The 14,741-nt window shown below is 43.4% G+C and overlaps 1 protein-coding gene across 17 annotated transcripts in view; it reads right to left on the bottom strand.

Moving 5' to 3' along the window:
- ATXN1 (ataxin 1) overlaps nt 1–14,741 on the bottom strand; it is a 219,417-nt gene that overhangs the window by 115,326 nt on the left and 89,350 nt on the right. For 2 of the 17 annotated variants that reach the window (XM_083826846.1, XM_083826835.1), the window contains one exon: nt 4,268–4,414. The exons of the other annotated variants lie outside the window; for them this stretch is intronic. The gene's annotated coding sequence lies outside the window, so the exon portion shown is untranslated. The remainder of the gene's footprint in view (nt 1–4,267; nt 4,415–14,741) is intronic. 17 annotated transcript variants of the gene reach the window in all.

The following is a 14,741-nucleotide window of genomic DNA, read 5'->3' as shown; positions in this document are numbered from 1 at the left end:
ATGCAGTGCAGGCCAGGCTTTCCTGGTAACCCTAACGACTCAGGCAAGATCGAAGAAGAAGCAAGGAGGAAGGAAACCTTCCTCCAACTAGAGATGAATGAATCCAAGCCAAACCAAGAGCGATCCAGCAAACAGACTCACAGTGGGAATCCACCCAAATCCTTTCACTTCCAATCAGAACTGTTACAAGGAAGAGCAAACCAAGTCCAGAGAGATGTTTATTTTCTGAAAAAAGACTAGCTGTTCAGATCACAAGACATACATGTGGATGGCCTGACTTTTATTTCATGGGGTGTACCGGAGTTAATGTTTATTTACATGGGTTTTGGATACGCTACCTGATAACTTCTACACCATCTCAGTGTCAGGCACTTCAGAAATGTCACTGGTTGAGGCAGGTAAGTAATAACAACTCACCCTCCTTGTCATTAGTATCATCCTGATTTTCCCTTAAGTCTTCCAGGAAAATCAGATATATGGATCTCTCATCTTGACAATTCATCCATCTCTAGACTACACCGCAAGGCTCCATAACGATCCATTTTGGCTAGCAGAGCTGTAAACAAATGTGGAAAAAACCTCACTGACTACTGAAGAAATTCAGGGCAAGAAAATAACCCAGAAGTACCTGGACTGTGCCCAGGTCTCCTCACAGCTTTATGATGAAGACTGTTAAGAAGCAGAGGACATGCTTTGATTTTAAATACCCAACTTTTTAAGTGTAGCATGAAAGAAATTGAGGTGTGAGGAAGATTACCATCAGCATCATTCAAAAGCAAGCACTCTGGAACAAATTCATTTGAGCTTTTCTAGGTTGATGGAGCTACATCAACTTACATCAGAGAGAATGTGCCTCACTGCATCTCATGGAACACTGTTATTTAAGGTTCAGATGGTTACTGACTTTTCACAACAGATACCCTAGAATATTTCTCAATGGGCAGCCTACCCAGAAGCTCTGAGACAGCCACAGGACAGGAGATCAAAGAGCTCTGAAAAAAAGGGAGGTTTTCTGGAGTGAGGGTGAGCATCTGAGAAAAGCACTCGTGAGTTTGAGATCATGCTCACTGTGGTACAGAACAGGTCTGGGCTCTTCCACTCCTCCAGCTAACACAGAGCAGGTCTGAAGGAGGCGAATGGCATCACCTTTCATACGTGGAACACAAAGGTGTTCACAACTCCCTGATCACAGAAGACCGCCCTGGGTTTAGCCTCTGGCCTCCACGCTGTAAAGCAGTTCTGAAAACTGTACAGAGAAGACAGAAATCTGGGACAAATGGCTTGTGTTTGTTACACATATTTTTACTTCAGGTTTTGTGGTTTTTTGTATGAAATCCCTGGAAGAAATAGTTCATGTAAAGGGCCATCTGAAGGTCTGAGTCTTTTTACAACCAATATTTAAATTTGGAAGGTGAGTCAGCGATTGACAGAAGGAGAAAATAAAAAGGAATTTGTATAAATGTAAGCATCACGAACAAGCACTGTTGATCTTTCTTTTTCTTTTTTCATTTTTCTTTTATTTTTCTTTTTTTTTTTTTTTAAATAACAAAACAATTCTACCAAGTGCAGAAAAGAAACCCAAGGGGTAAGCTGCAAGTTAGAGGACTGGACTTTATGAGTTGATACACAGACCGAAGTCTGTTCCACAGCCCTGGGGCAAACTTCACTCTCTCTCTGAAGCAGTAATTTAGAAGCAGAAACTGCTCAGTGACATGTCACTGTCTCAGAGTGCATAAATCCTGCTAGTCCGGGATGCAAGACAGCTGAGATAACTGAGCTGTGATCACTCTGGAAAAATGGGAGTGGAAAGAGCAACTGAGTGACATTGGTACAAAAAAAAAGCATGGGGGAAGGATTTAAAGTGTGATCTAGAGAACAGAATAGCTGCTTAGGATTTGGGAAACTGAAGTCAAAGCATGACATCACCAAGCTCTTACGTACTGCTGAGCTTGTCCTTTAGCCCTTCTGTACAACTACAAAAGAGGGATAACACCAGTTGCCTAACTCATATGCAGATATGGGAATAAAAACATAAAGAAGAGCAGAGCACTCAGACGTCAGGCTCACAGCTCAGTGAAGAATGCTTCTCTACTCAACAGGAGCCTCCACCTCCCAAAGAAACTTAATTTTTGAAGTGGTTGCACCACTTGCTTAAAAATGAAGCCACATGCTTAATCTCTGGGCCAGAGACTCAGAGAGACAGATTTTGTGTTTACTTTGGCACTAACTGATTAAAATAATTTCCTTGTTTTCAAGATTTTCCCACAATTTCAATTATACACATCTAGATTTATTGCACACTTAAGAAATATTGTTGAAGGGAACACGTCCATAAAAGTTCTTATTTCATCCCACTGAAACCTGAAATTCTCACTAAGACACAGACCGAAGGATTTCAATGCCCTTTGCACATAAAGAACTGGACAGTTTTTTACATCTTAACTGCTTTTAACAGTCTCTAGGATCTTGCACATTAGGAGTCCCCAGGCATTATGCAGCAATATCCATAGGCAAACACTGTAGGAGAAGACCTGAAAAGTCCACAAAATAGTGAAATGTATTTCAACAATACAAAGCACACATTCCCAGAACTCAGAAAGAGAAATTCTAGTCCATATTATTCATTAGTTTCAAACACAAGCTACCAGAGAAACTTCTGCCACAAAAAGAAGTGGAAAATACAGAATCGTACCGAGGTGTCTATAAGTCTATGATTTCCTAAGATCAATTCATTGCAGCAATTAATTGATCTTATCAGTCTTTCATAGTCTTTATTAGACCACAAATTCATACAAATGATTAACTTCTACCACTGCTTTCAGTACAGATCTGCTTAAGGACAAGTCTTCGGCACGTTCCTCAGTTTCATACTAATCTTGCAAATGTGCCAGTATACTAAGAAGAGAGGAACAAAAAAACCCAACCCAAATCCTGATACTAAACAGCAAATGCTAGGCCAGAAATGCACTAGTTGTTAGGAAGAAAATACCAACAGTAGAACCAAAAATAGCTCTTCAATCATTTGTCTTTTCAAACCTCTCTATTCCTTCTTTTCGGGATCCATGCTTGTCATAACTGACTGTTTCTTATGCTTGCTCTGGGGTGTCTCAGAGCTTGTTTCCACTGAGATAAAAATATGCCTTTTTCTCAACCATGTTATTAGCAATCATAGCAAGTGGTTTTAATTCTTTTTCCTCCATGACCTTTCTCGAGTTCTGCCTACTGTTTATCTAAAAGCAAAAGCTGGTTGATGCTTATCACATTTTTTATTTTATCAAGTATTCAAATGAAAAGTGATGCTACCTCTTATTCTAACGTATATGCAAGCCAATTGTAGTTGGGGGGCAGGGAAGATGGAGGTTTCCCCATTGGCAAAGCTGTGCCGTACCTGTTTTTCCCATTTACTAATTTTATTTTTCATATCACAGCAACTTCTGTTTTACTTTTTTTTTTTTTTTAAATGTGACTTGTTATCAGAAACAATTTGCTTGGACTCACAAAAGTCAGCTTTTAGGCTACTCCAACTTAAATTGTAATGACAGCCAAAGTAACAAGGCAGCAGAACTATCAAAAGTCACCTGTCAAAACAAGAGTATGTAAATACCGGTAAAAGTCAATAAACTCTGCATCTTTTGTGACACAGTGGCATTTCGTGATAGTTATTCCTCCCTAATAATTAACAGATGACAGTTCAGCTTTAAAACAAGGACAGTCTGTAATCAGTGACCCATCTATGCTGCTCAACCATCTGATCTGTCTCAAGGTCACTGTCTTTAGTAACTTGGTAAGAATTACATCATCTGTCCTAGTATAGGGCACTTACATCATCGATCAATACCTGAGATCCGAGGATTGTCAACAAATTCATGTTAGGGATGAGTTACAACTGGGCAGATACCACAAAAATGACACTCCTGTTCGGTCCAACCCACATCCCCATTAAGACTACATTATAAAACTATCAACTCTATCACTATCATTTGTATCACAGTGGGAACTGAGTGCTAAGCAAGATGGGGTGGAGGAGGTGCCACAGCAGCATACCCTTTGCAAAGACACAACAGCCTTTGGTTTGAAGAGCTTGCAGCAGCCTGAAGTGACAAGAGCAACGGAGGGTGGGAGCAAGAGGTGTAAGCAGATGGCAGCAGACCACATGTTATTTCAGTAAGCCTTTGGTGGCGGTTCAGTTTGAGGCGCAGTCACGTGTTCACCTCCAACAGTGATAAGTGTTTTAAGCTATTTTAGTTTCCTTTGCCTTGAAACAGACCTGGCAGACGCAGACGGCAAGCTAAGGCGTCCCAGTGGAAGATGTGCAAATGGACAGCCGCTGGGTCGTTCCCTCCCCTACAGCTGGTTTGGGAGCGTAACGTGAGACGACACATTCAGAGTGGAAGAGATCAATTCAGCAGAAGGTCTGGGAAAAAGAGGATAAAGATGAGCCACTTAAGAGTGAAATTGAGCAAAATGAGAGCTAGACTGAACCACGAATCAGCCTAGGTCACAGCGGGTCTATGTATAGCTTAGGCCCAGAGTCGGTCTCTTGGGTGCATTTGCAATGGTGCCTCTTCTGGCCGAGGTCTTCTGGAAGGGGAAACTCCTTGATTCCCGCTTACAGGAAACTGTTAGAGAGCTGGAGCTTGCTCTACCCACCTTTGCTCATCCAGGGTTTTGAACAGCACTTAGGACAAGGGTAGACCGAGCGAAGCCCCACTAAAATGCTTCGGCAAAGACACCTATAGTAAGATTCAATAAAAGGTGGTAACTCACACATGGGGGAAGAGATAATGTACAGCAATACCTAGAGGCACTGACCTACTTGGCTCCTGTACAGGCATACAGCAAATGACGGTTCCTGTCTCAAATACAAAGAGCAATACTTGGAATAGGAGTCCCAGGGAGAGAGAACACCAAGCCGACATTTTCACCCCTGGATACATTAAATTAGGTACCAATCCATACTTCGGGACCTACATAGCTGGCCTCCTTCACAGTAGTGCTGCGTGCACCCAGAGGCCCATTAAGGTAACGTGAAGGGTTGCAGATGACTTGCATGCTCTGGAAATCAGGCCAGGACTAACCAGATTCAATGCCTCTGACCTTAACAGACACGGTTGTGAAATGCAGACGAGACCCTAGCACTAGCATGGAAATTATATGAGGTTTCTAAAGCACAGATCAGATGCTGAATCTTACAAATACATATGCTGTAGCTGCGTGTCCTGAGATGTCTCTAAGGGCGAGGCCATTTTAAATGCTGACTTTTAAAACACTTGATTTTGCAGAGTGTAACTCCATAACCTGAAGGACAGATCACCTTCTTGTCCTCAGGCAGAATTTTACTGTCACATACACACAGTGGATATATTTGCTGCACATCACTCAGTCTTCTCCCTATACACAAACAGACACACATTGGTCATCTTTAACGAGAGCAGAAAAATCATAGCGTCAAAAAGGCAACCACAAGCAGCACATCTCAGATAAAGGTTTTTTTTGCATCAGATTAGGGCAAGGTAGTTCATGATAGCTGTATTTTCCTGGTAGGACCCACTCCTGTATGCTTCTCACCAAGAGGCAGGAAAACTCGCATCCTTTGGAGTAATTAGCAATGCAAGGTCTGCCTCGGTGGGGCTCATTACAGGGTAAGGGCATTAGTCCCTTTCTGTTGTTATAAATCCTTGGTGTATTTGCAATAACAAAAAATTACTTTCAGAGTTGTTTGTTTGTTTGTTAAAGTACTTCAAGTTCAAAGTGTTCAATGCCTTACTCAGGTCACATTTACAGCTGATTTAATAGGGAAGTGCTGCTCCAGAAGATACTTTTTACCTTTCCAGACTAGAGAATAATTACACACAGAGAGGCTAACTCTACCATCTCCTGTGCCAGTTTTATGCTGAAATAACTCCATTGATTGATGAAATTAAGATGGAATGAGACTGCAGTAATCTAATACTGAAACAGGCCACAAAAAAATAAAATCTGCTTTGTTAAAAATGTAGTCAACTCAAGAGATTTCCTTCCACATTCTCTACACAGAAAAGCTCTTCTAGTTTTTCCACATGAGGAATTTTGAAAAAGCAAGGCCTGTAGGATTCTGGGGTCTTTTTTTATTTTATTTTTATTTTTGGCTATTATATCATGCTCCATGGGAAAGCTCAGCACAAAGCTAAGTGCACATTCCTCACAGGTAAGAGGAAATTAAGATACAAGATGAAAATAACCCATCTATACAGCTTACCATGTAGTTCATCAAGCGGGTAAATATGAAGTTAAATAAAAAGTTAAATGCTACTTCAGTTACATGACTGCTAGCTCTTTATCGCTGTCTCAGAACCCAGCTGTGTTCTGTGGAGGAGAAAACATGTCAGTGCAGCAAATTTTACCTGCAATGAGAAGTAATTTATTGTGCCTAACTGTGAAAAGCAAATTGGTATCATCATCTAGAAGTTTGTATCTCACAAGTGTTGTTTCTGTAATTTGCCTTTCTTTTAGAAAGGACTAAGATTAGAACAGCAACGCAAAAACTTGCAGCTAAAATTAAATTAAGCTGGATTTCATGAAAACTTGTTAGGTGAGAAGGGCTGAAAGGAGATGTGAGTACAACACAAAAAGAAGCACAACAGAGTTAAGAAAAAATAAGCTATTTCTTAATTGCTAGTGAGATACCTTAGTCTCAGATACCACCAAAAAATCTAAGAAAAAAAGACCTTTTCCTTTTAAAATGTGCCCCTAGTAAGCCAATTTGATAATTGAAGAAAATGAAAGAGCAAAAGAATTGGCTATTCTTTTTAACCAAGATTGTGTTCACCTAAAGAAGACAATCTGCATAAACATGACTGGGGAGGAGGAATTAAAAGAAATCTAAGTAAGGACCAAACTAAAAATCCAACGCTCACCCTGAAGCACCTCACCAGGGCATTTCTTTAAAAAACTCTCTAAAATGCCATCACTCTTCCCAGCAGCAAGGATGACAGTATTTGTATTTTACTGCTGGAGCAGTAGCTAGTTAAGGTTAAGAAAACTGAACAGGATGGGGTGGGACAACGGTTGGGACAGGAATTGCGTACGTTGCTGAATGTTCCCATTGCTTTGCAATTGCTCGACTGCGTAAGAGGGAAAGAAGACAAGGGCTTTCCAACAACTGGTTTATGTCTCCTCTGGCAGAACTCTTTGCTCTGCAGCCACCCAGCTCCCACAGAGGTAAGGTATAAAAGCCCAAGCTCTTACTAGCCTGTTTACAAAAATAAACTCCAATCTTCTACACTGCTCAAGTATTATACACAACTAAGGAGCCTCCTGTTCCTCAACACACTGCCAGTACCTCCTGGTATACTTACTTTCCACTCTCTCCTCTCTTGTTCCTTCCTACCCGACTTTTTCAGCCGTCTTGTACCCCCTCTCCCCCTCCTGCAGTACTTGCTCCCATCTCCTTTATCCTCCCAGCCCATCCCTCAACCTGTAGCTCCTTCCCAAGTTACATGGCTTTCCAGCTTCTCTCCCAGACGCTGTGGTTATCCATCCCACTGTTCTGTTTCTCTGCTGATAATCTGTTTTTAATAACAGGCCCTGGTTTTGGTGTGTTTTTTCTTTTGTTTGTTTGCTTGCTTTTAACTAACACCAAAAACTCAGAAAAAAAGGTGACAGGTATCTAAGGAGCTTATAATAGAATAAAGCATCACCTTTGCCTTTCTTTTAGAAGGCAGAACATAAAAAATGTCATAGTCAAAGGCAGAGATGAAATTTATAAAAACTAACTGGAATCAGTATTCAGGACAGATGGGTTGACACCCCTTCTTGCCAAGATAAGCGTCAGGCTCACAGGACCTTGCTATTACATGATTTCAGAAAAGAAGGCACCTCCATCAGCATAAAACCAGATCTTCAGGCTGCACTGCTTCAAAATGGAGCATGGAAAATACCACCCAGCTGACTCCCAGGAGAACCTTCCCATATGTAAGGGAAGGGGGGGGCAAACCCTGCAGCATAAGAGAAAAAGAAGCACAGAGTGGTTAAGTGTAATGCCCCCAAATGAGACTGCGAGTTGGCAGCAACACAAGTACAGAGAATTTTCAGGGCTCCTTGGACCCTGGCTACATCAAACTGCTAGAGGAAAGCTCTTCTTCCTTAGCTGTGAAGTATGGCACAGCTGTAGAAGAAGGCTGTCTTAACCACAGACCTTGGTTAAAGAAAGACCCTACTGCCTGGCCGAGAAGGACCTGGGAGTATTGGTTGATAGTTGGCTGAATATGAGCCAGCAGTGTGCCCAGGTGGCCAAGAAGGCCAACAGTATCCTGGCCTATATAAGAAGCAGTGTGGCCAGCAGGGCTAGGGAGTTGATTGTGCCCTTGTACTCGGCTCTGGTGAGGCCGCACCTTGAGTACTGTGTTCAGTTCTGGGCCCCTCGCTACAGGAAGGACATGGACGTGCTCGAGCGAGTCCAGAGAAGGGCGACCAAGCTGGTGAGGGGTCTGGAGAACAAGTCTTACGAGGAGCGGCTGAGGGAGCTGGGATTGTTCAGCCTGGAGAAGAGGAGGCTCAGGGGCGACCTCATCGCTCTCTACAGTTACCTTAAAGGAGGCTGTAGAGAGGTGGGGGTTGGTCTGTTCTCCTACGTGCCTGGTGACAGGACGAGGGGGAATGGGCTAAAGTTGTGCCAGGGGAGGTTTAGGTTGGATGTTAGGAAGTACTTCTTTACCGAAAGGGTTATTAAGCATTGGAACGGGCTGCCCAGGGAGGTGGTGGAGTCACCATCCCTGGAGGTCTTTAAAAGACATTTAGATGTAGAGCTTAGCGATATGGTTTAGTGGAGTACTTAGTGTTAGGTCAGAGGTTGGACTCGATGATCTTGAGGTCTCTTCCAACCTAGAAATCTGTGATACTGTGATACTACACAGCACACCAAAGCCAGAGAAACTGTCCTCTGGGGACACTTTTCTCTAATGCGGTCAGGGAGCTGTGCTCCTCTGGCAGCCACTCTTTAGTGAGGGTTTCACCCTAGTGCACCTCAGCAAGTTGCAACCTCCTCACTCAGGTCAGCCTTCACCTCCCAACGCGGAACACCCTGATGAAGGCGATGAAGAGTAAAGCTTAACTGATGGCCGATGCAGCAGGTGTGGTAACGTTCGCTTGGTGATAGCAGCTTGGAGCACGGAAATTATTCTCTTCACCCTTTTATTACCCCCGGCTCTCCAAACGAGTGCCTTCTGCTTGCCGTTGCGGTGAGAGTGACTTTCTGGAAAAAAGAAAGGCCCTGGAGAAAGCAGAACTGCACAGTGGCTGCTGTGAGCAAGAATTTGCCTTGCAAAATGGCCAGGCCACCCCAAAGTCCCAAGTGTGACGGCACAGACAGAAAAACTATAATAAATGTGCTCAACCGCACAGAAAGGCGTACCATGCAGGCTGCACTGATGGCAACGAAAAACTCAAATATGGCCAAATACCACTGTGAAGGTCTTTGGTGCAATGGTTAGGGGACTGAAAAAGGCCTGTTCTCAAGGAGAGCACGGGGAAAAATGCACTCCGTGGGGAAATGAAGGTGAATAAAGCAGAATACATGCCTGCGTTGGGTACAGAAGCTGCCCTGTTTCGGGATGCAGTCTGCTCTCACTGATGGCTCTTTCCTGCTGCTCACAGCAGACTTCAGCAGAACTACTGCTTGTGCTTTCTAGCAGTGAAAGCAGGACCAAGCCTGTATTCAAATCAGTATTGACGCCACACTTACTCTCAGTTTTACTCTCTAATGGCAGAAACTGGTGGTAGTCAGTAAAGGCTTGTTAAGCATATTCAAATGAGCTCAGTGCATTTCTACGTGCAATTAATTGTGATTTATTTGAAGGCAATCTGTTAGCACTCCCTTTTTCTGCTTCCTATAACTCCAATTAATGAGGGCCAAGCCTCAGTCTGAAACAGTTTTATTTCATGTCTTGAACAAAAATGATGGAAAAAAAGGGTTATTATCCAAACCAATAAAGTGCTCTGGCAAAAAAAATAAGTAAAAAAAATTCTTTGCATCTTTCAGAAAAACAAATGTTTTAAGGACAAAGGTTGGGCAAACTAGATTAAATAACCGTAGCAAGTTAAGGCTCTGGAAGCCAAACAGTTTTTATTTAATAAGAAGCTAAGTGGTGTTTCTGCCACCAGTGCTATTAGTCCTCTACTTTCCACTGTTCTCTGTTTAGTGTCTACGTGTCTTATGGCCTCGGAAAACAAACTAACTACAATGTCTCTAAAGCAAAGGAGCAAGGAAATAAGCATGTCTTGTCTGTTATAAATTAGCTATATGTATTCTTGAATCTGTAGTTTGCCTGTTTAAAAACATTTCCAATAGCTCTTTTGCGTTTAGGAGGGAGAAAATCCACTTCTATTTTCTCTGGTATTTCAAGTCAAGTGTTTAGGTAGGATAAAACCCAGATTATTTCTTAAAACATTTTTGTCCTAGTCCGCAAGAGTTGGGGTTGGTGACTCTCTATGGGTTTCACCCATCCAATGAAACGTTCTATCACTCTTCCCTGAAGAACTTCAACACACTGCTAACAGTGGTCCCTCTGCACTAAATACGAGTGAAAAGACCATACCCGTGAACAGTCTTTTGTCCTCCAATGTCTACACAGAGTGAAAACAACTGGTCATACTGGCCCTCAGGTTACAGGTACCCCCTAAAAGAGAGGAGATGTATGATTTTATGGATACAAGCTTCACAGTGAGATTTAGAAATACCACATTTTGACATGGAAATCTGTGGATTTTTCAAGTGCTTTCTGACTACCTTTTCCTTATGTCAGTCAAACAAAATAGCTAGCTATACATAACTTGTGCTGCGTAAGCAAGTTCCTTTCATAATATACTAAGTGCTTTGATACAATGCTGGTTGGCACTTCAGACCCTAAGCCAGGTTTGCTAAAATCTGTCCAAATACCATAAACGAAAAGATGAAGGAGCTGTGCTACAAATAGAGCAACTGCAGAGGCTACGGCCCTGCCCACATTCACTCTCATGTATTTTTACACAAAGCCTAGCACTGTATGATGTGGGTGCCAGCTATAGCTTGTACCATACTGCCAACACAACAGGATCCAAAAACAGATAACAAGGAAAATTCTAGGGCAGTGTCTGTGTACTATGAGGAATAAGATTTGTTGTTTTTTTAAGAATCATCATTGTAACACGTTTCATAGACGTTGAAAATACGGATGCAAATCGCACTACAACCGTCAGTCAAAAATCATTTCAAACTCATCACCTCCCTCCCCAGAAGGGAGATTTTTTGAGTGAGGTTCTGCTTTAGCTCCTGCCTCCACTGCAGAGAGTGTCATATCATGACACAATAATGTCATGACAGGTTTATAAAGCGTGATGAATTTCACTGCACAAACAAGGTAATTTTACAGTCATGGTCAGAGCCTCTGGTACAGCCCTGCCAGACTGCACAATCCCAGCACACACACAACCTTAGCATGGTTAATTCAGTCATACAGAAAGTTTTTCATGTTCATGGGACCTTACTTAGGTAAGGCTTTATGAAGTAACTTTCCAGCAATATTTTGCAGCAGCAAGGTTGACTTCTTTCCTTCCGCCGAGCTCACTGAACCCGGAGAAACGTTGCCTGCTTGTTCTCCTCGTGCCACAAACAAGCTCTCTGACTCCCAGGCTTACCACAGCTAGCTTTTAGATACTGACATGAGAGGACAGAAAACAAAAAAGAAAATTGTGATGGTGGAAGAAAAACCTCTGAATTGTTTGCAATTTGATGTCCTTCTATTTCAGATTTTATCTCAGAGTAGAAATCCCCAGCTGAAACAGCTGTGAATTTCTTTAACCATTTACCCCCACAGGGGTCTGCAAGAGTCAACAGTTCTGCCATCCTGTGAACATTTTCGCCTTTTATTTCCCTTTACTTCCCCGTGAATGACACTGCGCTGTAGTAACCTTCAGTTTGGCAAAGACAGAGCCGACCTAGAAGCCTGCTCGTGCTGCTCCACGCACACGCAGAGAAAGCATCTCGAGCAGCACAGGCGGCCCCGCTCTGCTCCCCCTGCCACAAGCAGCCCCCGGCAGCAGCTCACGTGCCACCTGCGGGGCTGCTGGCACCAACAAGAAGCGAAACGAGGGCTGAGACAAATGGGTTGCGTCTCCCCTCCCCAACCTGCATCCCACCAGGGAAATTCACCTCAGGGACTCCACTCCTCCAGGCGGACGGTGCGGGCTAGCACTCCCCTCACCCTTGCCTTTTCCTTCACCCTCACCTCGTGGGCCCACCACCCCAGGGGCCCACAATCTGCAGGTCCGTCGCCTCGCGGGCCCACCACCCCGCGGGGCCCACCACCTCACGGGCCCACCGCAGGCAGCGGTGCCTCAGGCAGGTCGTGCAGCACGTCGCCATCGCTGTCTCTGGCGGGGCTTTGCTGGCATCGTGCTGACAGTTCGGCTGAGCCACCCCACGGGCTGGACTCCAACAGGATTTAAGCTTTTCCATTCTGTTGAGAAATACTACCAGTCTCAGCCTGTGGCTCAGCCCTATCGCAGCTCAGTGCCTGGGAAAAGCTCCTCACAGCCCTCTGCTCGCCACAGACATTCAGGGTGCCCTCTTGACGTATTTATTGGGCTGGCAAAACCAGAAATGGTCGGCACATCCAGCGCCAGGCCCTCTTCTTGTTATTACTATCACTCTTTTCCCGAATGGCACCGAGGAAGTGGTGGCACTGACATTCCCTTGCTGAGAGCCCTGGTCAGACTCGCTGCCAGGTCTGAATCACCCACGCAAGCCTCCACTACCCTGGAAAGGCAACCAAAGCTGCTCAGGCTGATCCTGAGATGCAGGACACCGCGCTGGTGGAAGCCTCCAGACTAGAAATCCAATTTCGCGATCAAAAGCCAATCACAAGGAGCTTTACTACATTTGGGATTTATGACGGAAGCGCCTCAAATTTCTATTTTAAATCATTCCTCCCAGCAGGCTAGCTTTCTTTTTGCACCGCCTTCCTCTCCACCTACGGCATTTCAAGGCCTTCACTTTTACTATAATCAGGAGAAAAAAAGGGGTTGCTAATACCTTTACTTGTTCTGCGGACTGGAGAACATCTGGATCCCAAAATGACAACGAAAGAAGAGAAATTAAAAATATATGTACCTGCACTAAGAAATCAAGGATTTACTTTTCCTAAGAACACTCAAAATGCAACAAATGAAAACTAGGGAATATCAGTCTTCCACAGAATAAGTGATTCAATTTTCACTCACGGAAAAAGGACTATATTTAGAAGGCATAACAGATTACTTTTTCTGCTGGTAAATTCAGTGGAATTAAGAGAACCAGATGGCCAAATATCTATGGAGTATTCAGATCTATTACACTGAAACATTAGAGAGGAAGAAATCCTACACGTCTTGAGAGTAGCCTGTGCAGACCACATAATAACGAATGAGATCATTATGCACTGCCTTGAAGCGAATGGTCATTTGACTTTCAACAGTTTACGTGTGCCTTGGAATTTCAAGAAATTAACATTTTTTTCTATTTAAAAAAAATCCTGAGGCACCATTCCTTCTGATTTAGCACAAAGATTATACGACGAAAAACCTCTACTCCCAGTAAATAATCATTTGGCAACCTCAGTGATCACAGGATTTGAAAATACTGGTGTTACAAAACACTGGTTTACTATTTAAGGGCGAGTGAAAAATGAAAAGCATAGCTCAGAATCCCAGCCTGAAAAAAATCAACACGCCCACCACAGCATCACTGCTGCACACAGTGAAAAACATCCCCACAAAGGGGAAACAATATCACCGGTTTAACACTCCAGCAAAGAAAAATTCCTGGACGAATTGTGTCAGCAACTCCACAGGATCCTCTCACGATGGAAGAAGTTTCACTGCGAGCTGATGGCATCAAGGAGCACGCCTACAGCTTTTGCTCAGTTTTAAACCCATGCCAAGTCCTCACCCTGCAGAACAGAGAAAGGATGAGGCAGTGCTGAGGGCCCGGGGATGGGACTGGGGAGATGCAGCCTCGGCTCCCTGCCAGGTTGGGCCAGCACATCAGCATACCTTTGGGTTTGATTCTGTTGCCTGAGTGATGGAGACACCACCACGTCCCCATCTGAGGGAAGCACTGGGGGTCAGGCCCAGGAAAGGCCAAGATGCTCAGGAGGGTGCTGATGTGCTGCACACAGACTTCCTAGGCAGTCCTTGGAAAGCGAATCCTGCATTGCTGTACTCTGCTCTTTGAGAAACAGACAACTAGAACTGGAGGTGGAAGATGAAGGAAGCGGCTAACTTCGAATTTAACATAGACAATGAAATTCTGGCAAAAACTACACTTGAAAAAACACTGTTTCACGCACACTTCAAAAATAATAATAGCAGCTCTGTTTTAATTTTACAGCAGTAGTTACCTTAACATTTGCAGTATCGCCATGTTTCTGAAATACAATCAATGATCATTAGAAAGGAGAATAGTTTTAAGATGAAATCTGATGTTACATTTTCTCAGGCTGCAAACAAACGTGATGAGCACTGACATGAAAAGCATCTGAGCTGTGCAAACAGTGTTTTGTTCTACAAACACTAATAGGAAAGCACCTACCAATGCAGTCTTGACTCAGTCTAGCTGATTAAAAACTATTTTAAGCAATGTCCCTATACATTGTGTTAAAAATAATTTAATGTTCTGTTTTATAACAGGGAACTGAAAAACAAGATGACAACTGAAGAAACATAATGTGAAACACAGGCTCTGGTTT

Source organism: Anser anser (assembly GCF_964211835.1).
Source record: "Anser anser genome assembly, chromosome: 2".
In the NCBI taxonomy this organism is placed as follows: Eukaryota; Metazoa; Chordata; class Aves; order Anseriformes; family Anatidae; genus Anser; species Anser anser.
This window is presented reverse-complemented; position numbering and strand designations above follow the sequence as displayed.